Raw genomic sequence first — 27294 nt, 5'->3', positions numbered from 1 at the left:
TTGTAATGCCTGAAACATCTTCAAATTATTTCTCCTGTCCTGATTACCTTCCAAGGGCTGTAATATGCCATTGATTATTTTTTCTATTTTCTTTTTCTTTTTTCTTCTTTTTCTTTTAAAGGTAGAGCTTCCTATTGAAATCAACGGGGAGTTTGCTTAAAAATCAATAGGGTCTTATGGCCCTGAAACTTAAGACAAGGGTGGCTCCTTAATCATATCAGAAAAGGTGATTAAGATGCCACAAACAAACCCCTAATCCATAGGCAAAGGAACAGGTGCTAAATTAAGAGCAATCATCTTTACCAGAGCATAACTCCATTTAACTGCAGTGGGAGCTTTGCCTGAAAAAGAGCAGTAGAATGAAGTAAGAAATGTGAAGCAATGTCATCAGATTTATTAATCAAACATTTGTTGCTGAGCTAAGGTCACTTACCAAAAGCAGGTTGGTCTTTAAATAAACTACACAGGCAACATTTCTTGGTTCAAAGAACTTCTGGTCCCTGGGGACTGGGAAAGCAAGAAACAAATGCATCTGTTCAGAGCATCAAACTGCCTGTTCCCAAATGAACAGGCTAAACTGATGTAACAATTCCAAGTCTTTCTCAAAAGACCTTTTGGACCTTCAAAAAGCTGACTGGACTGAGACACACATAGTAGGGATTTACAGAATTACTCCCATGGGAAGCAAGCAAGTGGAAGTACAGATTGCTTCTGGTTATTCCAAACCTTCCCCTAGTCCTAAAGGGCTGCATTTGGATTCTTTTTAGTAAGGTGAAAACAAATAAGCATCTTTAACATTTCTTATCAACCTTATTTTTTGTTCTTTTACAATCTACAGCTCTGATCCTTGACAGTGGTGTGAGAGTCTCCCCATTGTTTTCAATAGAGCTCTGTACCCATGCAGGGGACAGCAGCTAAGAAGACCCTGGCTAGGAATTTCTGTTCACCAGTCCCATGCTTGGATATCTTTTTTGCAGTCCAAATTTCATATATAGTATATTTTTGGCAGCTGAGTAGGAATAGAGCCAATAAAGCTCTCAATAATAGTTTTGTAAGCAGTATGGCAAAGATGGAATTAGTCATATTTAAATAAAAGTGTAGAAACTGAAGACTATATTTCCCCTTTAAAATGTAGCAATGAAATTATTTACTGTATTAAATATATTTCTGAGAAAATTACTCTTGAGGGAAAACATAAGCAGAAATCGTATGTGTATGGTTGCTCTTAAAGAGGTGGTACATCTGTTATCTCCCGTATCTAATTGTATCCTAGCTCTATGCTTAAGGTTAGAAGGCTCGTCATGGAATGAACTTGGTTTTTATTACTCCTCTTGGATACTCTATTTCACCCCTAAAAGTCAGTTTAAAGAGTTATAACAGTTTTCAAAGGCTGGAAGAAGAACTGGAATCCAGATTAGTAGTTCAGCCTGTGAGTCAAGAATGATTTATTTTTTAAAATCTGCTTATATTATTTTGCCAGTGAATACTGAGCAAGGCTTTTGTTCATCCTACACACGTGGTCACTACTGCAAACAAATAAGTTTAATTTGCTTTGTAAGCTTGTTACGAGAGGTGCAGTGGAAAACGAGGGCTGAAAAGAACCTCCTGCATCTGTGGTTTTATTAAGAATTGTTTTCTCCTGAGAACTCTCAGCCTGTCAGATTAAAAATGTAAAGAGACCTTTTACTCCAACAGTCTCACAGTTATCCCCTTAGTAAAGTTTGCTTTTGTGATAATTGCATTTTACCATCTACAGTTGTTTACCAAATGAACAGCTTTTCTCTGTTGCTTCTAGTGTTGACGGTTTTCCTCTGATAATTTTTGGTTACAATGAAATATTTAGAATTATGTATTTGCCTTCTGTTTGTTGTTTTTTCTTGTTTTGTTTTGATAGCAAGTGATTTTGGTTATGGTTCAGGTGATTATGGATCACAGGAGTAGTTTAGGAATCATGCCTGAAGTAAGGTAGCGTTAACACTGCTTTTCGCATTGAGAAGAAAACTGCAGGTTCATTCATTTTCCATGTTAATAGAAGAGGAACCATCCTCTGTGAGGGGGGAGTTCCCAGCTTCCAGGATGCCCTGAAGAGGCAGGACTTCAGGATAACATCCTCTCCAACACTGAGTAACAAGTTTTTTTAATAAAACTATTTCATACATGAATGTGTGTGTGATCTTGCCCTATAAAAATTTGGGCTTTTTCCAGCTTTTTAGCTAAAATGAATGAATAAATGAACCTCTGCTTGCATGTCAAACTGTAAAACTATTATTTCTATAGAAAACCATAATGCTTATTAACACAGATAATTTTTGATCAAAAAGAAATCCAAACTATTTCCTATGGGAGTGGCATCATTGATCTTTGAACAAAGCAGCAGGTAAAACTTTGAATAAGTCAGTCTGACCAGGCACCTTTATATAAAGTACAATTAAATATTTTCTCATTTTAATTCAATGAAGTTTTTTAGTATTAAAGCAGGTTTATTTAGTTTTGCAATGCACCTGATTCCAAATCATATTTTGGTATGACTGCTTTACATTGAAAAATGTGAATCAAAACAAACTTGATACAAACCCTCTTTCACTTATAAATCAGGATGAATAGCATTTAAAATCTTTTGAGTGTGAATTAAAACCCAGCTCTAAGCCTTTGATTTTTGTGAATACTTGTGAATGTCACGAGAATTTCTGCTGTACCTCTATCACTTAATCAGGTGTGCTCAGTTCTGCAAAAAGCTACTCAGAAAGAGCTGACAGAGGACAGAATTAAAGGAAAAACACCACCACTCTTGGCTGACTAAAAATAAAGCTGGGATTTGAAATTCTTAAAATATATGTTTTCCTACCTGTGCTTCAAAGGCAGCCTTCTGTTGCTGAAGGGACTTATGAACATTCAGCCTCCCAACAGCCTAGAAACCTGGGCCATCAGCAATAGAAGTTAAATCTTCTAAAATGGTTTCTGCATTGTACCTGTGATTTGGAACTTCGCTATTTCTGCAAATGTAAGTCACAATCTTGGGCACAAAATTCAGATTGTACTAGTAAATTTATGAGTTGAATAAATCTGAGTGAAATTTTAAAAAAAAATAAATCAGGAAAAGAGCTCAGTACAAGCTGAGATCTTTTTTAAAAGTTCAGCCATAAGAAAGTTACAGCTGTCTAAAGAATAGGGCAAAAAAGTATTTTTCGTAGTGGTGGCATATCTAATTGCTAGTGCACTTGTCATCCATGTTATAGCCTTTCTTAGAAAACACATTAATAATTCAACAGTACTAGTCATTGGATGAGATGTATTTCTTCATCATAGCCCTTCGTACTCACCTTCTCCCCCTGTCTTCCCCAAGATCTTAGTATAAATTTACTAAGAAGCGTGAATCAGCCTTTCTGAACTCTATAAAATGAGTTTCAAGGCCAGGTACAGTTGTCCTATGCTATCTTGGAGGGGTAGGGGCTCCTGTAGGGGAGAATAAACCATAATGTTTGTGACACCTTTAGTAAAGCCTGTAGACTTGACCGTGTGGTCGATAGCATAAAAGACAAATGCTTTTCTATTGCCACAAGGTTATTCGGCAGATCTACTATTTCCCATGCTAAATCTCGATATGGATTAATGTGGCCATTCCCCCAACCCTCAAAAAATTGTCACAAATTGTCTTGCTGAAGGTGGAAGGTCTGTGCTTGATTGTAGGTGCATGTCAACAGGGAGTCAGGAATCATAGCCAGCCAGTACACACAATTTTTCTTTTTCTTTCTTTGTAATACAAAAGTAGCTGGCTGGATTAAAGTGGTAGCAATCTAACAGTTTAAGCCCCCAAACTGTCGCATACTCTGGGCTGAAACAAGGAATGTTGTGTTTCTTACAGCTACTCTGCATCGAGCAAGAACATAACAGCGGCAAGTCTACATTAAAATCAAATTAACGATGCGCTGAACAAGAAAGCTGGGGGATTCGGAGACAAGGCAGTCCCTAATCCCCTCTCCGGCTGTAAGATTCTCAGCTGTCAGAAATCGGGAATTCAGGCACAGCACTGCTTAAATGCTACTGTTAGAGGCTGACAGCAGAGTATCTGTAAGCAGAGGCAGTGTGGAGCAATTTACTTGGGTTTTTTTTTTACAAAAAAAAAGCATTTGAACATTATGTACTCGCTCAGATAGTGATGAACTTCAACTCATCTGAAAATAAAAATTCTGAACTATTTTACATGAGCAACTGATATCTTTATACTGATAAATCCTGCAGTACTGTAACTTAGTGCAGATAACCTCCACCCTAAAAGAGCATACAGCCTAAACAGACAAATGTGAATAAAGGGTAAGAAATGCATTGTTATTCTTCCCTTTTTAGAGATGGGGAAGCCAAAGCAATGAAAGGTTAAATGGCTTGTCTCTGGTCACACAGGGAGCCCGTGGCAGGGCTGTGAATTAAATGCCTTTTCTTGTAAGAACTGCGCTGTCTCCTTAGGAAATATGAATAGTAGAAAGAAGGGAAACTACCTAGCACAAATTTACTGTGTGCTACTTGAATAACATGGCAGGTAGCACTGGAACTGAAATAATGAACTGATAGCTGCGAGTGGACGAAAATGCATTATAACACTGAAGAATGCAAGAAACTCGGTAATTTCTTCTCTCCCTCTAAAGCCTTTTTTCTCATGGCAACAATATGTATGCATTTGCTCTGTCAGTCCCTCCACCTTTCCACTTGCGACCGATCTTTACACAAAGGCAGCACTTCGGTGAATACCAGGTTCCTACGTCCATTGTCAAAACTCCCCTCTTGAGCATGGGAAGGAGCCTGCAATTTAGCTCCAGAAATGGCACGCTGAGAGCTCAGTGGCTAGCTGTTCTGCTTGGCTGGCCAAACAGCAGGCACAGCTGGCACTGGGGACACCAAGTTCTACCTCTCCCCCTGCCGGAGGCTGCGGTAGGCAAGGAGGGTCTGTGTGCTGGGCTGCCCGGGCAGGGGGATATCCACGGGGGCAGGGAAATGTCCATGGGGGCTGGGGAAAGTGGCAAGAACTGCAGGATGTCCCTGCAGCAGTGCACGGGAAACTGCACAGGCTGCCTGGCACAGAATGCCTCTTGATGGTGATGGACCGTGGTCCATGGGTGAAGAAGAAGAATTTAAAATAATTTTAATTTGTTCCTTATGGGGTTCATTACCATTTTCTTCTTATTTACTCCAGTTATTTATTTTTCCTTCCCCTATTGCCGTAGGCAGCTCAAGTAGTGCTCCCAGTTGTTTTCGCTTTACACAAGTATAAATTCACAGCTTGACATTGAGGTTCATACTTGGTAGAGTTCAGTTTTATTATTTCAGACTTTTCAAGCAGGGGAAGTTGGCCTAATTTCAACAACTGCCAAAGCTCCCTGAGCTGCACAAAAATAAATACATGACTAGTAATTAGCTAAACCTTGAGAACAGGTAGTTTGATTAGCTAGTATGAAACAACCATACCAAATCAAAGATTTTCCAAAGCATCTAATGAGCTTAAGGCCATTTAAACTTCAGTAGCTCTTCTAACTTTCTGTAAAAACTTTCCACTACAGCTTTTGATTTTATAGTAGCAAATAATGTAAGAAATAATACTTTTGACATTTATAGACTAGACAGATTCTTAGGCAAGCAAACAATGTTTTCCATCCAATGTTTCAAGCGTTGTGTTTCTTTCTCTTCTATTTCTGCAGGTTGGACATTGTACAATGCGTATGGACTTCTAACATAAGATTCTTTCAAGTAGTTTGCACAAAACACATCATATTTAATGCAAACAGGTCTTAGTCTCTTCAGATAACTTACTGAAACAGCTAGAAGGATATTAAATTCTTGTTTGTTTGTTTCTTTCTTTCAGCTACAGGTTTTTCCCTGTAGCTGAAAGGTGGGTCCTTCAGCTCCTGATGGTGATTTGTGGACATATTTTAAAGACTGAACTTTCAGGAGGCATGTGTTCATGTGAAAACAAAACAGAGCACCCATCTTTGTTAGTAAACAAATTTGAAAAGTCAGGTATGTTGTCTTTTATTAATCATATCACTCTGTGTACACATAAACAGCATTTTTCAGTATCTTCCTATAGAGAAATGTGCTATTTTCCTCTTATATTTATAGTTGTGAAAATACTTGTTTTCTTGCCCATCTGTTGTCAGGCTCTTGTTCATGCTAAGAGGAAGAAACAAGAGGAAGAAAAGAGCCTGAAAGAAGCTGCTATTTCTTCAGAAAAGCGGATGGACTAGGGTAGCTTGAAAAACAAGCTTTTTCTTATGAAAAGACGATAAGCAATGAGGAGTTGGATAATTCAGTGCTTTATCTTTTTGCCTGCTGTAACTAAACTAAGAAAAGAATTCAACAGAAAATCAGATATGAAATTGCTCTTCCACTTCTAGTGGTGTGAAAAGAAGAAAAAAAAGAAGGATATGGCAGCTCTTTTTCAAGAAGCAATCTACATGTCAAAAGAAGCATTATTCAAGTTGTTTGATGAACAAGCATCAACTTAAATTCCTGGATCTGGTGTGTGTGACCCAAGCTTTTCCTCATCTCCTGTGTGTGAACGTGAACTCTGGAGGCATTTCTCTGCTCTGGCACATGCTGTCTGCCTTCTCTTTATTGTACCACTTGTTATGCAGAGCAGCACAGTCACTGGGACGCGAGAAAATATTATTACTGCCTGATACTAAAAGATCGGCTCAATTTCTCTAGTTTCTCTGCAACCTACTCTTTGTTCCTTAAATGTCCCGGATTTCTTTGGTTGTTTCCAACTCCCTGCACTAAAGCTGTAGGTGGCTGTGATCAAGGGGCTCTGTCTGAGAATATAGGCGAAGGACAGTAGCGTTGCACTGATACTCTCAGTGCTAGAACTGGAAATAGCTGCTTCATTTCACCTACCACTTCTTTCAGTGAAACAAAAGGCCCAACTCTCCCTCTTGGTGTAAAACATCAGTGTCTTCTCTGGAAGAGAAGACACACCAGAAGCTGGAAAACCATTTCTGTGAAAGTGGTACCCCTTACACCTCTGTAACATTTAATTATTGGGATCTTCCATTTTTGAAATTTTGTGTGAATCCCACAAAATCTCCCTTTCTGTTTAAACAACTTCTTAGCAGCATTTCTCCATGCTTTCTCGAGTACCCACCGTGACTTGTTTTTGTTTGATTGTTTGGTTTTTTTGATCCTGGGCAACAGGTACATTTTGAAATCTAGTTTGTGGGAAATGTTTCCCATGCTTTATATAAGCGACTCTGGGTGGCATAGCTTATGTATTCAAATTGGACGACCTCTTCAGTCGTGTGCTTTTGCTCCAGTACCATTTGTCTGCTGTTTGCAGCGATGTCTGAAGATATAATCTCAGACCTTTGTAGCCTCACACTTGGACTGATGAAGCTGTATATGGGTGTGCCTGCAAGATGGATCAGATGTCTGTACCTAGTGGAAAATTTTGCTGCTAGACACTTGACAATAACAAAATACATGGAACATATTTCTGCATGCCATGCACTGCCTGTGTCTGTGCAAAAGAATCAGCTCTCTGTTTTTAAGTACGTGCCTAACAAGGGATAGCAGGATGTTCCTGGTTAAAAGAAGACACCGCCCTTTCCTCCAGTTTTGTTTCTGGCTGACAACTTCTGAAAAACATTTGAAAAGTTTAAAGAATGGCACACTATTATGCACTACAGAAGGGGAAGTTTATTGGCACACACTTTGTGGTGACCTGTGATCAAAAGGCTGGGCTTACCATTGTTTAATGTGCTTATGAGCACCTATACCTGAACGAGGAAGGTTGGCTTTTATGAATTTTGCTTTTAGAGGTGCTGGCATGATATGCAGAGTAGAGAGAGGCTGCAATAGAGAGAAAATATTTTTATTTTTTTTTCCTCCTCTTCTATTTTCCCCCGCTGTATACAGATCTCCTACTGGTTAGAGCCTGCATGCGAGATGTACACATTCAGATTTCTGCTCTCAACTGGATTGAGTCATTGAGACTGATCATACAACATTAGTCACTTTACAGTCTGAGCCTCTAAAAAATGGATTTTTTTAGCATTTTGGAACTTCTATACACATCACTCTTATCCATTTGGATAACCTTTTTGCATTCAAGTCCAATAGGACTACAAGCAACTTAATTTCTGATATAATGATTATGAGCACACTGACTCAGGCATTTGGCTTTTGTTTCACCTCAGAAAGTTCTCATAGTTATTTGAAGGAATAACATGTAGGGTTTTCCCAGGTATATAATTTTTCTATTAGATTTAAATTTACCTTTTTAATCTCTTTTCCTCAGCAACCTCATCTTTCTGTGAGCAAACATTGCTAGAGACTCAGGAAATAATACTCACTTCAATGCCCTCATGACATACTCTCTGATGATGACAGACATGATATAAGAAATACATCAAGTTCTGGTATTTGCTAAGAAGGAACTACATATATGAAAGTAAGTCCTAGTCCTACCTCCATGTTGTCCAACAGGACCTGGAACTCAAACTGCATCCTGAGGGCCAGAAGAGGCAGCGAAAGGTAAAGCAGATACACTGGGGGTTTGGAGATTGCCGTTCTAAGAATATTGTATAAACTTGTGATGAGAGATGAATATAGTGCTTCTATCTTCAAGCTGACTTTAACTGTGATTTTAATGCAAGCAAAAATGGATAGAAATTACGAAATGAAGCAGAACTGGATTTGGGAAACTGTAGGAGTGTTCTAGGATCACGTTGTATCTCTATGCAGAAGACTTGAAGGTCACTTTCAATTCAGATTCTCTTCTGCAACTTGCCATCTCTTTCTGTAAGTATTTGGTAATTTTGGGGTTAAATTTGCTAACATTTTCAGGGAAACTGACAGTGAAATTATTCAAATAATAAGGTATCGTCTGATTCTATGGCAACTGCAAATAATGCTCCCCTTCCAATGTCAAATTATTTTCTCACTTTCCTATTTTTTTCTAACAATATTTCCAATTTGGTGGTCAGATGGTGGTCCACAGATAACATCTCAAAACTTTTCTCCTCCCGTCTCATTTCATCTACCTCTGCAAAGAGTCTTGCAAATTTATTCTAGGGAAAGACTGACAAAAGAAACTTTCCTAATTTATCTATCTTTTTCCTGCAGGATTCTCTCCCCCCCGTTGTAGATACTGATGTTTCTGGTTTGTTCTCTGCTGTTTTTTTGATTGTTTGGCTGGGACTTTTTGAAACTGTTCTTGATTCCTTCATCAGTATTTCATGATCTCTCTCCTTTGGTTCATTTCTTCCCACCCTAAATAAATGCTGGTGTCCCATTTATCTCTGCCTGGCGTGTATCAACTGTGTTTCCATCTCAGATTTTCTAAAATTTAGCTTCAATCCCTCATAATCTACTTTTCCCAATGATTTCCAAGCCTTTTATTTTTGTTTCCTAGCCAAAGCTAGATTTCCTGAGCTGCTAATTGCCTCTGATGCTGTTTTTCGTAATTGTCCTGGGATTTATACTTTCACTGACTTTCTTGCCTCTGTTCTCAATAGGTCATCCTTTGACTCTTTCTTTAAATGTATAAACAGTGCAGAGAATTAATTTCCTCATCTTCCCTCTTGACACTATAATGTCTTGCAGTGATTACAAGCAAGAACTTCTGGACCCAAAAACTTAAGCAAGGTTAAGCTTAGTATGTTCACAGGATTACTCTTAGAGGTGTGAGTGGATTAGTTTTCTCTAAGAACCGTAAGTATTTGTAACACATATTTAAAGGCTAATAATGTTATTTTAAAATAGAGATGTGTGGAAAAAAAGGAACTACAGTAGTATACTTCCCTGATTGTAATAAAGGGTACAACTGACAAGGGAACATTAGAGGCATATACATGGTAAATTACATTCACATTGATTTAAATTAGTTTTAGAATTAGTCTGTAACCACAGAGTACTCCCACTGTGCCATATGTTGTATAGCTAAACAGAAGAGGAATATTTCAGAATGACTAAGCAGAACATTAGAAAAATTAAAATGGTGCATTAAAAAGAAAAGGCAGTAGCTTACTTTTCAGAGAAGATTCCTGGATTGTCTGCAACCTGCAGATTGGTTTTGCTAAGCTATGGTGATTGCTTGTGCCAAATGAGTACAGACGATGGACTTCTTACTTGCAGTGTTTTGTTTCTCTCCTGCTCCATCAGCCCTACTTAAAGCTTGCATAAAGAGACCTTGGTGCTCCCCGCCCTGAGATGGCTGTTCCATTGCAGACCTCTGTAGCAGGTGAAGGATTAGCCAGAGGTATTAAATAATTGAAGTGACCATGACTTGAGTAGTTAGGGTTAAACTAACCAACAAAGACCTAACCCTGCTACCTCCTTCCTGCTTTTTTTAGCTGGTTACCAAAAGCTCTTATGTCTCTTGTCTCCCTCCTCCAGTTTAACTCTAGGTCATGCTTTCTGGAAACTTTAATTTAGTTCCCTCTTCCTCTCCTCTAATTAGTAACGTATTTTTCTCAAACTCTCAGCTGTCCCCATGTTTGGCATCTGCATTCAGGCGGGTAGCCATCAGGCAAGCTCAGTACGGCTAGAGGAGCTCCCGGCTGCCGCCCTTGCCAATACCCATCAGTCAGGCCCACGGTCTGCTCGGTTTGACTAAAGAGGCTTCGGGACAACGTCTCGGCCTCACAGATTCTCCTCCTGCTCCTCACTTTTGAAAAGATTTCCATACAGAAGATTTTCTATCCAGGCCATTCAGCCTCTCCTCTGTCTCTGCTACAGCAACACCCCTCATTCTGGCCTTGACAAATAGCGTTCTGCTCCACTTGTAGCTGTGGAGGATAGTGCTGAAAAGATCACTTTATTTCATTATCCCTCTCTCGCATCTTTGCTTTTCTATGCTGCATCAGAAATAACTGCTTTTGCCTTCCAGGTCCTTTAGAGTCCAACCCTATCGTAGCTATTGCCACTCACTCACTGCCAAGATGCTGACTCTTGCCTTTGATCAACCTATTACAGCAGCCTCCACTGCCTCCTTGTTAAATTTTTAAACAGCCACTTGTGTATGTACTCCTGAGCTGCCTGTCATGCTTGGAGGAGCTTCTCCATCCAGAAACTTAAACTAAACAGACACTTTCCCTCCCTCTGCTTCTAAACTCTAAGTTCAAAGCTCTAAATGTTGTTGTGCCTTGCTTACTGTCCCCAGCATAAGCAGCTAGATCCCTGAAACACTGTGGCTCATGGTGGTGGGCATTTAGCACGTGAAGCCCTGAGGGGTGGCACACTGCCCCTGGGGCACACATCATCCCGGAGTGTTCCCTCTTGCATTCCCTGATGCAGCAAGTAGACTTGTGCTGTGGAAAATTAAGACGACCACGGTAAGAAATTAGTTGTCTCCTGGTGACATCTTGCAAGCACCAGTTCAGAGCAGGTATTCCAGCTCAATGTGTAAAGGAGTCTCTTCAACAGGCCTTTGTGGAGAGTGATGTAAACCTGAGCTATGCTTTCCTGTCTTTCACCAAGAAAAAGGAGTTTTTCTATTGCTATTGCCTGTTTTCCCTTCTATAGTACCACTTCTAACTGACTTTTGCATGATAGGTGCTGAAAAGAAAACAGGAGGATGGCCTGAGTTCGTTACGTGGGATAGGATAGAAGCAGCCCGTGAGCATGCATTTTAAATAAACATAACAGATAAAGGAGAGCGTGTCTTGCCAAAGTAGCTAACAGTATGATGGTTACTGAATTTGAGGCATTTTAGGAAAGTTTAGGCAGAAAGGATTATGTTCAGGAAAAGCAAACCAAAACACAGAAGAGAGAAGCAGACTGAAGGGGAGGCAGAGGAAAAGTCAGCACAGTGTGAAGGAGTCTCACTTTGATTAAAATCCTGGCCTTTGTAAAATTAAATCCTGCCTCTAGCCAGTTGAGCTTGCCAGCATTCTCCCAAACCTGGGTAAAGTAGAGTGACCAAATAGCACCAGAAAGCTGAAAGCACACAATTCCTATCAGTTGCGCGGGCAGGTGCTGGGTGGGAGACCTGCTGCAGCTGGGGCAGGGAGCTGCCTACCCCTTCAGGCTCTATCGGTCCTTCCTTTCAGAGCAGACATGGGGAACCCTCAGATCTTCAACCTTGCTCTCCAGCAAGGCAAAAAAAAAAAGCCCTCTGTTAGATTTTGGGGAGGGGGGGAAAGGAAAAAAGAAAAGCAAGGATTATTAACTTGCTTCATTCTTCTTAGAGGAGTTTGTTTGTTTTAATTTTAGTAATTTTCTAATAAATAATATAATAAAGTTATTTAATTTTGCTAACTAAAAATACTCAACAGAAGGCAGATTTTTTTTCACCTTAAAATTTTTACATTTAATATAAAAAAAAAAATCCCATAAACTCTTTTGGCAGAAAGAGTGTTCAGACCAGCACTCAGTCTCATCTTGCAGTATTTACCCATTATGATGCAAGGTAAAATATGAAATGTTTATTAAAGTGAAAATCAATTCCTGAATGAAAATAAACATATGTATATATAGTTCTGTTCATTAAGTACAAAGAGGCTATGGCTTCAACCAGTAACAGACTTGCTTCAGAACCGTAGTGTGAACAACTGCAGTTAAGGTTGAATTTTTGTCTTTTGCGAAGTTGCAAAAGAAAATTACGTTTCCAAAATGGTGTAAGAAAGCTTCATCAAGCTTCATCAGTTGAAAGAGTGTTCCTCGTTAAAACTAGTGTAAAACATCTGGAAAGCTGGGAAGCGGTTGGAGGAGTGCACATTGCTAATTAGGAATTATAGATATGTGTGGAAAAGTTAAAAGAGCATAACAATATGGGGTGAAGAAGAGGAAATTCTTTCAGTGTGGCAGAAACATAGAAGGCTAACAGTGGCGCACGCCTGCTACTAGACAAGGATGGTAAAGCTGTCAACCGCAGTGCAGAAAAGGCAAAAGAACCCAATAAATATTTCTGTTCTGATTTGGAAAGAACCAGCATGATATACTCATATCTGACAGTGATAAGGACTACTTTCTACTCGATCAATAAATTGGGAGATTGTTAAACAGCGACTGTCAGAGCCAAACAGTTTTTTGAATTTGCAGGGCCAGATAACTTGCACCCAAGCGTATTAGAAGAGCTTACTGAGAAACTCTCTGAACTGTTAATGCTGATTTTAAAGAAAACATAGAACAATGAAGAAGTTCCAGAGTACTAAAGCAAATTCAATGCACCAATAATTTATGGGAGTAAATGTATTGCCGTAAATCGAGTTGGCAACCTGGTATTAATCTAAGAAAGGCTGACCTGGAACTCGATCAGTAAAGATAAATACACATACCCTGTTATGCTGTGTTTAAATGTTTAACTGGAGTGGGGTGGGGTGTAAATGTAAAGGAGAAATCATCATCGTTTGCTGGTTCATTCTGCCTGGGTTTTCTCTTGGCCCAGCACTATTCAGTATTTCTATTAATACAACAACAGCTGCCACTGGCCAATTCCTCCCATGGCCCAGCTGTGGGACGCTGGGGAGGGGATCCCAAGTGTGAGTTCATGATGTAGTCGGAGATGAGAAGTGCCCTGTTGCATGGGCAAGGCTTGAGAAACCACTGAAATTCACAGTTTACCAAGGACTGCTATTAAATTCAGTCAGGGAATAGAAATAATTGGAAGTAAAGCCTTTTCACATGATCAAAAAATAAATCCCCCTCTCCTATGCACTTCCTGCAGATATGCTCTTCTGAGCTTTACCTGCTGTGAAATTTTATACAGTGTCACTCTCTGATATTAACCTTTGTCCTCCACCCCCACTGGCTTTACCCAAACTGTCAGACAACATCCTAACTGCCTTCTCCAAGCAATTCTTAAATAGGCTTTTAGCTTTCTCTGATGTGCTGTAAGTTTATCCCAAGTTTGTGATTGTGTGTATATTCGGATATATCTGAAAGGATTAAAAAACAAACAAAAGTACAAATCTCTTTTCTTTTTGGCTCTTACTTGCACTGTGTTTTCAAAACTATCACTTACTTCACCCTGAAGGGGTGAGATGAAGCTTAGGTCACTTGAATGCAGGTCCTGAGTCAAGACGACACCTGCCCTCAGGTGTTACAGTCCTAATATGCTTCAGAGCTGCTTGTGCTTCACCTCTGAGCACTCAAATAACGCGTGGGCTCCTGTAATAAAAAGCGTCTTTCCATGAGTGATAAAATGCAGACTGAGTGTGGGCGGGAAAGACACGGATGTACCCGCTGCTGACAAAAAGACTTTGTCCCAGTTCAGACGCTGGAACGCCTGAGTCCCTTCACGAATGCTCTAGTGTGGTTTTTGACTGTCTGCTTTGGTTCCCTTGAGTATACTGCCCACAGGCCATAAGGATATCGAGTTTTAATTAGCTAATGTTTTGTAGAGTGCCTCTACTACAAATTAGGAGATTTTTGTGATGTGCCTACTCAGTACTCTGCATTTTATTCATGATATGTTACTAATAATAATAGGAATTTTTTTCTTTTTTCTCAGGATTGGCGCCTGTACGCCACAGCCTAAGCAGAACAACTGATGCTTAACCCCAGAAATGAAAGACAGAGCAAGGCAAGTCTTGCAATCCGTATGGAAAGCCAATAAAAACGCATTTTTAGTTTTGAAAGTGATGGTGCATATGCTGTAATGAAAATAGAGGTATTTTTTATGTCAGTAAAGCCTACAGCATGTGTCAGTAGTGGATCAAATATTAAAAGTAATTTTTAATAAGTGTGAATCAAAGAGGGATTAGAAAAGCTCAGGGGATTTGGAGATGAAACTTCAGTTCAGGGAATTCCACAGCTCAGGGGCATAACAGGTGAATGCTCTGCTACCCATGGATGAGAGACCTGGGAAGGGGGCTGATGAATTTCAGATTTATTATTAGAAAGTAAGGACTGAGGGTATGTATAAATGGAGACCAATTTTGATAGGTATGAAAGGGATGTTTCAGACAGGTGATGAAAAACTCAGAAAAAAATTTTAAAGTCAATGCATTGACTGATAGGAAGCTGGTATAAATCTGCCATAGCTGAAGTAACCCAATTGGATTTATTGCCATAAGTAAATGTATAGGTTGCAGCATACTGAACAATGGGGTCATTTGTGAATATTATTCTGTACAGTGTATGCCTATTACTGTAATCTAAAAGCTATAAAGATGCGGTTTAGAATGGGGTAAGCAGCACAGAGAGTAGCAGCAATACCTGCCTTACACCTGCTAAGCGGCAACATGTCACCTAAGCGACTGCTTTTGAGAGGAGCTTTTAAGAAGTTACCAGTAAATGAGCTATGAAACCATAGAAGGATACAAAGTTGAAAGTTTTGGAGGATTCATCAGATGTACACAGCTGCCACCAGATGGGAAAACAGAATATGACAAACAGTAAGTAAATGAAAGACAGATGAAAAGGGGGAGGGTGAATTTGGGGATTTGATTTCAGAAAGCAATGTCTTATGTATCCAGCACAAGTAATGCCTTCCAGCTCCTTGGTGTGTGCAAATGTGCAGGCCTTTTTTTCCCCTTCCCTCTGCCTCCCTCCCTCCCTCGCTTTTTCTTTCAGTGAGTGACAGCCCACGGTTTGAAGAGAAGCTTAGAGAGAAATCCATACCTTTCTTGTCATACATCATGAGCTGAGTAATCTCTTGAGAAAGAGAGGTTTAGCAGAGTAGGGGCCTGTGAAAAATTTGGATATGGATCCTCCACAAAAGATTTTTGTATCCTGTAGTTGGTAAGAACCAGATCATTTGGGTCAGGGCTGAAACTGCATATTGCTTAGAAATGATGTTGAGAGCTATTACTCTTTGAGCAGTCGCTCAGATAACGTTTATCTAAAGCTCTAATTAATAGCATTGTAAGTTCTTGTGTGTTTCATTACTATTATTGTTAGCTTCATTTTTGTTTTTTATGTTTTGCATACCTGAGAGAAATAGGCATTAAATGATGATTTTTCTGTCTCTGGATGGAATTCAATACTGGAGAGTTACGGTGCCTACTGTTACCGCTGTCTCCTTTTCTGAAACCCTTTTGTGACAGGTTTGTGATCAAAGTGTTCAGCGTTTCCAAGTAGTGAGATATCTTTGTTTGTGAATAACTCATCTATGCTGTATGAAGCATATAACGTCCCTTATTCGTGAAGTCTTATGCATTAGTCAGAATATTCCAGTTTTTTAATATCAACTGTTCAAGGATTTTTAGTATTGCAGTTTGGTGAACCTGGTATCTCACGAAATCATAATCTCGTATTACAATGCAGTTCCTGCTTGTTCTGGAGCAGGTTGCGAATGGAGTTACCAGGTGCCTGGTACGTCCATATCCGGAAGGGACAAACACCGAGCTGTGCTTGGCTACAATTCTGCTGCCTTGGCATCCTAAAGATGGGCGTTTGAATTTTGTGATTTCAGTGGCCTAAACTAGAGCTAACAGGCAAGGCAGGCCCTGAACAGATGATCTATTTGGTCACAGAGAGGATAATTCCTAGCATGACTTTCTTACTTTGTATACACCAGCACGTTGTGGTTAATAAGTTTAGGAAAGCGTGTTCTTTTTTAATTCCTACTCAGGGTGAATAACAATGTCCCCTAAAAATGCTCTGGCTGGCATTTAATTGCCATTATCATGCCATTTTGCTCTCATTTTGATGCCCTGTTATCACCCATTAGGGACGGAAAAAACATTGATATCTTTGCCAATCTTTTTAGATCTATTAATGGCTTTATAACTCTGTTAAGCAAAAGGTTTTTTATGTCCCAAAGGTAAAATAAACTACTGTATAAGATCACTGTACCTTTCTGTTTGTAGGGAAATGAGTGAGCGTTGCTAAATATCAGGCAAGACAGCCTCTAAGCTCTCTGAATCCTAATTGAGGGCCCTTTTTTTTTAAATGTTAAGAAACCACTTATAAACAGATCTACAAACATATTTAGATGCCTAAATCCTACCGGTATCAGAGAAAGTTGGAAGTCTACGCACCTTTGAGAAACTAGGTTTAATCATTTGCTTACTATTTGCACAACATCAGGAAAACCAGGCGGCTTATAGCAATATTTTGACTTCTTCAGTCATTTTTGATGACATACTGTTGACTGGAACAGACCTTTTTGCATCTGGGAAATTCAACCTCTATTAATACTTGCCAAGATGTTGCTTTTGATTAAATTTCCATTCTTTCCTTCTTTTAAGCTTCCTAATTTTACCAAATAGATGTAGTTATTTAGATGACTTAGATAATTTATCTCTACGAAGATATTATTGTGCTGCTCAACCACTTGTTCAATAGTGGGTTTTTTTCCTGAAAATTGAGAAACTTGTATTCAGCGTACTTCTTGTCAACATATTTGTGTGATTTATCTTGGCTAAAGCTTAGGATCTCTGCAGGAAAGTACCGAGGAGCTTTGACCCACTTTTGAGAAGTATGGAGCTCATTAGGATGATGCTATTAAAGGTCACGTTTAGACTCCTGATTATTTGTGGAACTCCAACAGATGGTGTGAAAGTGCAACTTCGCTTCTTTCTAGAAAACGCACAATGAAAGAGCTGCCAGAATATAGCAGAGACCTGCAGACTGATGAATGGCTGGGGGAAGATGAGTAAGAATCGATTGCTTGCCGTCTTGTTCGGTGTGATAGCATGGGGACATCAACTTTAGTCAACAGATACGTGGTTCCAAACAAATGAGGGAAGAGAGGAGGTTGTGTGTGGGTGGGTGTCACACCTTTGTAACCCAATCTGCAATCATGCTGTAATGTTTTGGGTAGGTTTTGCTGTGTAATTGTTCCATCTTTGTGTTCTCTGGATACCTTCCTTTGGCCTATCCTGAGAGAGAACACTAAATCATACAGGCCTTAGATTAGGTTTGACATAGTATAAACCTATTATGATGTTTTATTTATACTTTGTGCATGACTCTCCTCACCTATTCCCCAGATGCGTGCTACAACTGCAACCTCTGCCAACATTTCCACTCCTTCAGTTGGGATGCAGCACATACCTCACTTGATGATTGATTATTGCTTCCCATCAGAGTGAAGCAGCATCCAGAAAGGGGAAACATCATTCAGGAACACCAGCATGATGGAGAAAAAAGAACAAAACGTCTTGGCCCACAGTGGGAACACACGGAATACACATCGGTCTCATGTAGGTTACTGTCCTCGTTTGAGTGACACAGGATTAATTTCTCTTTCAGTAATTTTACTTTTCAGTAAGGTCTCCTGTATTGCTTGGGAAAACATTTTTAGAAGACTCTAGTGTCTGAATTTGTGAAAATATTTACTTTATAGCCAGCTATGGTATGTGTGTTTCAAGGTCTCGGTGTTTTTGAGCTAGCCAGGTGCAGGGACAAGGAGGAGTGAGACCCAGACACTTGACCCAAGCTGGGCAACGGGATTATTCCATACCATGAACGTCACATTCAACATAAATTAGACAGTTTGCTGAGGAGTTCTCTCTTTCCCTTCATGGCTGTGATCCTGAGAACTCCTTGCCCCGGTGCCGGACCCCTGAGCCCTTCCCTTCCTCCCAGGGCTGCAGGGCTCGCAGTGTCCGACATTTGCTGTCCACTGCTGGGAGTGCACAGCTTCCTGCTGATAGCATTGGCTGAGTGTAATCCTGCTGTATTTTATATTGGTATTGGGATCAATACTGGTTCTTTAGTATTATTAATGTTAATTATTTAGTGTTACTGTATGAAATCTGTTTATATTTCAACCCTTGGGTTTCCTTGTTTTTCCCGATTCCCCTTCCTGGGTGGGGAGGGGTCATCGGGTGGGAGAATAGTTGTCTAAATGACAATAAATTGTTGTGGGTTTTCCAAACAGTTACAGTTACACATTTTGCTAAAAATCGTCTTTTTGGAATAAAAGGGGTGGCCCCAGATGAAAGGGGGGGGAGTGTCTGCTGAAGGGAGTGGGGATGTGCTGCCTGCCTTGCTTTCAAGCCATGGACAGTAATTACTGCCCTGCTATGTAATGACAGGGACAGGGCTGGGGGGTAGGAGGGCGAGGGCGGCCGTGGGGCGTGGCCGTGGGTCGTATCCTCAGTCCCCCCCCGGCTCCTGAAGGGAAGCCAGAGGGATTGGTGGAAGCTGTTCTGCGGGATAATTTCTGTGCCTCTTCGCTGCCTTATTTGTTTTCCCTTTTTCCCCCCCGCGAGAGAACAATTAATGCCTTTTTCACATCATTTGAGGAGCCATGTGAGTGTGTCTAGGTACTTGTATCTGCGTGTGTGTGGGCGTATATTTTAAAATATGCAAGTAAGGGATGCAGAGGCTGGTGCGCACCGATTGTTTGGGCTACAGCACACTGAACTGGCACAACGAGGAACTACACATGTAGCTGCATCCTGTGCCATTGGAAGTGTGCAGCCACCTGGATTTTGCAGTTCCATTTGCTATGCAATCAATAAGGTGATAAGTTGTGCCGTGAATTCATAGTTCATATGGCCTGGCAGTGAAGGTCAAACGCAAAAATTTGTTAAAAGTGTCCCCAGTGAAAGGGCACGATCAATTGTTTTCACATTTTAATAAGCATTCTTGTAGATGGCTCTTTCTCTTTATTCTCAGGCCCCCTCCCCAGCACTCAGACTAGACCATTTGCCTAGCAGGGGTAGCTGTGACCTTCAAAAAGAAGTGAAATTATTTATTTCTATATTTTATTTCTTTCTTTCTAAGATATACTATTACAGAAATTATTGTACCAAACGTTTGAACTTTTTAGTAGATCCATTTAATAGTATGAACATTAAAGCCATTAGGGTAATGAAGTAGTTTTCAAACCAAGAGAAGTCAACCAAAAAGTTACTTTTCTGATAAACACTTTAAAAGACTGAGTTAGAGAAAGCATTGATTTATATTCAATTATATTTTCCTTTAAAATCATAATTGTGTTACGAACTAGAATTTACTGTAAATGTGTACAGAGCATGAGTTAATAGAAGTTATCAGCTATATGGGCATTTCTAGGTTGGGGTTCCAAGCTCAAGACAATACGGGATTTTAATCATGGTCATACCAGCAGTGGACTGATGTCAGTCAGATTTTTATCTGACCTGTTGGCTGTGTCTAAACAGCACAGTTTAAGTGGTACAGAAATGGACCCTTGCATCTTAAAAAGGAATATATCTATGTTAGCTCACTGGAAAAGTTATCTGTCCCACCTGATTGATTCACTATTCTATCTGTCCTTCCAGAGGCTCCTTTGCTCATCTGGGTTCATCATTATTCCTTGAACGGTCATTTCTTCAAATAAATAAAATATTACTGAAGCTACTGCAAGCAGAAATGTAACTGCATTGTACTCAGTTCTTTGTTGTCTGACTTGAAGGAGGTTTAGTGTGGGCTGCATCTTTCCAATTAGCATACAGTAGGAAGGATTTTCTCAAATAAGACATTGGTTCTGTGGTGACAAAAAGCTGGCCAACTATCTAAGTAAGGCAGTGCTATAATTAAAGCGGAAAAGCAAATCCATTTTATGAAACATCGAAGGTTTGAAGCCTATTTAATTTTGCAGTAAAATGAATGTGAGACTAGGTTTTCACACAGGAAGAAAGACTTCATACTGTCTACTACGGAGTATTTAAAGCACGGAATAAGGGTGGCTGAACTAGATTCTTTGCTTTGCCTCTTTTGGAGCAGAGAGGTTTTATTAATTTTTGCCCATTCTGATTCAAGCAATTGTTATTTTGGATCTGAGAGATTCTTTCCACAACCTGTCCTTTCCTAGCTCTCCATCCAAGCCTTCTGCATATAAGAATTCATACTAGCAAATGTTTAATTGAAATTGATTCATTTTCACAAAACATTTAGCTTCAACCAAATTGCATTTTTCCTAGCAAGGAAAAAAAAAAAGTGATGACAGGTTGTAATTATATTCTGTACATAGCCGTTGGGAAGAAAGTATACAAGATCACAATGGTAAATCAGAGTCCGAGTTACAATTTTTTTTACTCTCCTGCATAGAATAATAGTAAACCTCATTTATCTTTGAAAGACGTGGCACACATCCAGACACCAGACATGGTCTATGTCTCTGTATATAGTGGTTACATGAAATGATCAATATTGAACGTTCAATGGAAGCAGATTGCATGCATAGCATTATTAGGTTGCTTAGGTGACCGGCCCTTGCGTAAACCAATTTCAAGTAAGCAGTGAATTGGGGTGCTTATTCTCAACACGCCATTTATTTATTACAGCTCACATGTACCAGGGTAAGTTTTATCCATGAAATATTCCAATGTGAGATTTTAGTGAGGAGAGAAGTTAGGCCCGTGCAGAAGCCTTTAAAAAAATCTCAGCCATTGGAATGAGTGGTTGACGTTTTAGTCAACAGATTTGTGTTTCCTGATGGTTTGAGGCTTTTTTAATGTCTTTCTTCCTCTCCCTGCCCCTCATTCCCTTATTGGCAGGAGACTGTCTTTTTTCCCACTCTAGATATGAGTCTTGCTATAGTTATTCCAGTGATGTAGCCTGAGCACAAAACTGATAGGGTACATGCCAGTGTGGGAAGAATGTGCTAAAATACACTCTTGTACATCACGTGATATTCTCAGAGTATCTTTTGTCAGAACTAATAAGGTGGGTCTTTAATGAATGAACCGGGTTAACTAAGCTGTAAGGGAGCCTCTGAGAGCCTGGGATCGCCCAGCTGGCTCATTGGCCTGGTGGGAAACAAACCCGCTAAAGCAACATGTTTTCAGCCAGATTACGGTGCTGACCTGCCTCCACGGAGAAAACCCCATTTCTAGGCAAGGCCAGGCAGGGGAGCAGTGAGAAGCGGGAGGTGGAGGGAGGCAGAGCGGGGACTGCCTGACCTTTGGCAAATGGGGTCAGGCACACAGAAGGCTGTGTCTCAAGGTGCCTGAACACAAGAGAAAAGTGAGCCGGCACTGGCACTCTGAGCCTCGCGTCAAGGCGTCACAGGCAGCCTGTGATCTCGCCCTGTCTTGCAGCATCCAAGGTACTGCAGGGGGTTTAGCTCTCTCCGGGCTCTTTCCTGCAGCATCTCCTCCCCTGCCTGCTTGGTGTCAGACCACAAATTATGAATGTCCATTTCTTTTTTCATCTTCTTTTCTGGAAGAGGCTAAGAGCGGTTTTTCTTTTCTGTTCAGAAGTAAGGAGCAATGTGAAAAGATTTAGTCTTCCCTGCCATTTCAGCTTTAGCTGCTCTGAACAGTATCACATGCCTACTCTCTGCAAAAGCTAGCTCAGGTGGCCAGCTATCAATAGTACTTTTTCCCTGCTCTTTTTGTGGGCATAACATGTCTAAAAATACAGTATAAGCTATTAAATACTCAGGTAGTTTCCCTTTAACCCTTCTATTGAATAATTATTCAATATTGAGAAGTTATTCAGTGTTCTCATTTTGAGGATGCCAATTTTATGGTACCAAACAAAAGTCTGAGCTTTGCTGCACTGATACTAATTTCTACAGGCTTGTAGAATATACGTAGCTGAAGCGTGAATTTTAAAACACACTTAAAATCATAGTCATTAACATAACTTTTAAATGCATAATAATCAAGTTGTAGTCCACGGTCTGTTCTCACCCCAGCCAAGGTGCCAACTCCAATATGTATTGATATTACGCGTGTTCTTATATGCTAGAGACTTGCATTTTTAAATACTTCAGCTTCTGGATAACAAGGAGAATAACCTTGAACCTGTACCTACTCACTGTCTCATAAGAGAAGATTCACCACATAAGAGACTCTTATGATCATTGATCTAAATTGCCTTTGAGTGTATTCACACGCATAGCATCACTTTCTGCTCTTGTCTTTGCTGCTTTTTCTTTTTTATTGCTACCATTTCTTTTTAATTTTCCCTTCCTGTCCTTTGACTGTTTGCTAGCTATTTCTGTGTCTTTCTGTAGTTTTTCAGTCTTTTTAGTTACTTTAAAAATCTTCATTCCGTCCCTTTGCTTCCAAAGCATTTCTTTCAATGAGCTGTAGAGTCTGCCGTGTTTTCAATCCAACGAGAGATACTATTTCCTGAAACAATGCAAACCATGTTTTAAAGATTTTATTTTACAACTGTCTCATGTTCACTCACAGTAAGAGTGTTTTCCCCCCTGCACAATCTGAGTTTTATCTCTAAGTGTTTAATATGACTCTTTTTTTTTCCCTTATCAAAACTATTTAATTAATACAGGAGATCATATTAATATATGTATCAGTGTCTAAATTATAAGTCATAAAACTTTTTCATATTCAAGGTGATAAACACAGCCTCTGAAAGTGGCTTTCTCTTGATCAGTTCCCATAAAGGAATTTTATTCTTTGTTCAGTGTGCATACAATGGATATTTTGTTTTGCTGTAGGTAGCTTCAGTTCTTTGTAGGCTTCTGAAAAATGTTTTAATTTCAAGTATAATGACCCTGTCCATGCATAGAGTACTACTCAGGGTTTATTTTTTCGTCAAGATTTTGAGTAGCTTTTCACGCTATCTTATACCAACTCATTCCAATAGTATTTTGCAGATACCTCTTTTTACCCTTCAGCTGTTTTCCTTTTTCCTGTTCCATAAACTCTGATGTTTACTAACCAGGGCCATCCCTTTCTGGCCATCAGTTTCTGTCCATCTATTTTCGTTCTATTCTTTATGATACTGCCTTCTTTTATTAATTAATTAGTTGTTTAATAATTTTATTACTCTCAGTTAAGATCTCCTAGCACTCTTTTTCTCAGGTCTTGATTTCTAATGCCATTGCTATTTGCCCTCAGATTATGATTTCATAATCTCTCTAGTTCAACAGGACTTGGACTGGATTTCAGATTTGTTGAAAAGCCTTCACAAGTTTCTTCTTCAAGTTTCTTCCTCTTATGGTGTTCTCAGATGAAATTCTTCACTTTCTAAAATAATTTTTTCTAGGGAAGCAAAATTTTCAAATTTTATAGGCTAAACTAGTCATTGGTTTTGACTTCTTTATCTATAGACTCCGAAACAGCTTCTGAGTATCTGAAAGGTTTTGTTAAGACAGTTTTCTTTAGTGTATCTCCACCCGACTTCATGAAGCTGTTGCTTTAATTTCTTCCAGTTGTCTGCCGTACTTCCTAGATTGCATAGATCCATATTCCCTTCACTTTTCATCTTTTTCTTTTGTTCTGTTTTTAGATTTGTTCTTCTGCTCCTTCCTTACAGCAGATGTGCCCTGACAGGGTTTGCAGGGACAGAGGGTCACCACTTACAACTGCCAGGTGCCTGGTAATAGAGGAAGGAGAAAACTATGATGAGGCCCCAAACCAGCAGGCAGAGCTGTCTAGACCAATTTTTTTCTGAAAGTGAACTTCCCAAGGAAGATCAAAAGATTTTTTCTGTTAAAGGAAATTCATGGGGTTTTAGACTACAAACTACTTGGTTTAACTTTTTAAAGAGAGAAAGCTAGACAAGCCGGGTTAGGCAGAAAAGGAGAGTAAAGGCTTTATGCCCAGCTTTTTCCCCAACCTCAGTGGCCTTGCAGAAAGATTTGTTTCCAGGCTGGATTTTAGCCGCATTTGAATTCTAGCAAACCATACACAGCTCCCTCTGTGAGACCAAGAAGTTCTTTCTAATGGTAGGCTTTTTGTACCCTGTTCTCCCAACATTTTCTAAATTTCAGCATCATTTACAGACTTCTTGCTCCCTGCACTTACTCCCTTCTTTCAGCATTTGCAGGAGGTTCGGTGGTGTCTTTCCACCAGAAAGGTCCACCTGAGCCAGTCGCTCTTTTTGTCGTAAAATAACAATATGTATAAATTTAGAACTGTCAAAACAGACAATTATTGCAGTACTTAACATAGAGGTGACAAAACAGTTGCAAAAGATGCAGAAGCTTGTCTCTGTCAGGTTGCTAAAATTCATCCGAGCCAGCAGCAGCCCTCTCAAACCAGCCTTCCCAGTCTCTTAAGGCCAATTAACTGTACAACTGGGTTAATAATGTTATGCTGGCAGCTTTCATAGTAGTTGAAAGTATAGATTTGTTCTGCAACTGCATAGTTTGATTGCTCAGGTAAAGGAAAACCTTTCCTGTCTATTTCCTTTCTTGTTTTATGGTATCTGAAAAGTAGAAGCAGTGATATGTCAAAAAAGTGGAAAAAAAGCATCATATTTATTCCTCTTTTATAGTTGTGGCTTAAAGCCCACTAGATCATTGGTTTAGGCAATGTGGGATCCAATAGATGGGTATTTTTGTTTGGTCCAGCCCACGACACGGCTGCGCCCAAGTAGCGCCGACCAAAGTGCAAAGGGCCAGAACGTACCCAAGGGGAAGCTTTGAACCGTGCCTTTCACCAGCAGCATGGACCTGCATAAACCACTTGTGAAAACACATCCCAGTTTAGAGGCATGAAGCCTACGGACTTCAGCCTTAGGGATGACTGTTCCCAAAATGCATGAAGTGTGTCTGCTCCTGTGTGGGAGATCCTCGTCTCCTGTGGCTGAATGCAAGCGATCTCCAAACTAGAAACCACCCAGTTGGTCTGTCATGGTACATTAGTTCTCCCCGAACGAAACATTAATGCAAGTGCGTAGCTTCTGGAATGAGATGATCTGCAGCTAGTTAGTGTAGAACGTAAGTAGAGGAGTTTGTACATGTCTGTCTAAATATACTTCCCTAAATTCACTGACAGCCCCAAGTTACTACTTCCCCTTTGTGTCTCTTGAAAATGGGATGAATACTTCTTCTAAGATACTTTGATTTTTTAGAAATTTTTATTCAGTTTTTTTGGTGTTGTTTATATTAAAGCATTTTTTTTTCTCCCATTCTTCCCTCATTTGGGTTGGGTTGGTTTTGTTTTGTTTGTTGTTTTTTTTTAACTAAAATTTTATTGGCAGTCTAAGCAAAGAAGAAAAAAGGAAAACTCTACAACTAGGAAATTGTGTTTTTTGTTAAATATTATCACTGATGCTATTTTGCAGGGCTTTTATTTTGAGTACATTGTGCTTTTCTTCAATGACAAAGAGGTTACTAGTTCTTAAAAGGTGAAAAAAATAGAAGGTAATATAAAATGAAATTGGCAATGGGAGAAAGTTTCTCTTGTGCTCTGTGGGTAACTGCTGCATTTTGTCGTGCAGCGTATACTGCAGAAATATTTTGGTTTCTCAGATACAGGTGCTTTTTAACAGCTGTATTCTGATGATGTTTTGATAAACATTTTAATTACATAAATTTAATTTAGATTTTTGAAAAAAATTCCAAACAAATTAAAAATTTCTTTGGATATGCTGTGCATAGACCAATTTGTGTCCTTAAATGTGGTGATCAACATCTGTGGTGGAGAATCTGTACCTTCCTCCAAGACGCTCCCCCAGGGGGCTCCTGCTACAAAATTGATGAAATTGTACAGAGATAAGACACTTCTAAATAGTCAATAGAAACTGTTCCTGCAGAGGCAGAAAAGGTCACAGAGGACAGTCTTTTGTATGTAAGATACTTAGGAGGTGTTTTTAATGCAGTTTAAAGTAGCCAGTTGCAATGGATCATGTGTGTGCCAGAGTGGTCATGTTAAAACCATGGGCCAGCTGGATTATAGGAGCCAAGCAGGGCAGCGGTTCAGGGGGCCTTGCCCAACCTGGCTGAAGATGTCATTGCAAGGATCTTTGTAACAGAAGCTCCCACTGAACATCCGGTTTAGCAGATTTGAGCAATAATCTATGCCACGATTTCAAAAATAAATTAGTTTTTTAATAAAGGTTCTGCCTATTTATGTCTATGTTAACAGGTTTCAGGTATACTACCGTAATCTGAGCAATAGTCTGGGCAGATTCTTGAAAGAATTTGGGGGCATCTAGCAATGGATTTTTTAATTTCAGGAGGATAGGTAATTGGAAAGAGAGATGACTCGATTTTCCAAAATGAGAGCTGTGAAGTGTTAAGCACTTTTCAAAAATCACACACCCAGGTGAGGGCTGATCGATCTGTCAAAACATGGTGCTAACTGCTGCTGTCCCCACACCGTAGGAGATACCCGCATCCACATTGAATGGTTGGTTATAATGTGACTCTACAAACCAGTTAAGGTAAATACAAACCACTTAATGTAAACTTTTGAGGCTGTGCTCTGCTCAATGAAAAAAAAGTTAAAATGAGATAACTCATCGGAAGGAGCAATGTTTGAAACTGGAGCTGATAATTACATGTCTTTTAGCATTTCTTTCAGATTTTTCTTAAATATTTATTTCCTTCTTTAAAATGATTCCTGTTTCTGAAACATGCAAAAAATTAATATATCAATTACTGGCATTATTTTTCATTGAGAAAATGCCTTTTGCTTAATTCATGGCATAGAAAAACCCTGTGCTTGCTGTCTCATACTGTAACACACAGTAAACAATTATAAAATGTCTTATTGTATGACTGTTTCCTCTCTTCTCTGAACA

Source organism: Rissa tridactyla, chromosome 1 (genome assembly GCF_028500815.1).
Source record: "Rissa tridactyla isolate bRisTri1 chromosome 1, bRisTri1.patW.cur.20221130, whole genome shotgun sequence".
Classification (NCBI taxonomy): domain Eukaryota; kingdom Metazoa; phylum Chordata; class Aves; order Charadriiformes; family Laridae; genus Rissa; species Rissa tridactyla.
The sequence above is the reverse complement of the archived record's forward strand: the minus strand, read 5'-3'. Positions refer to the sequence as shown.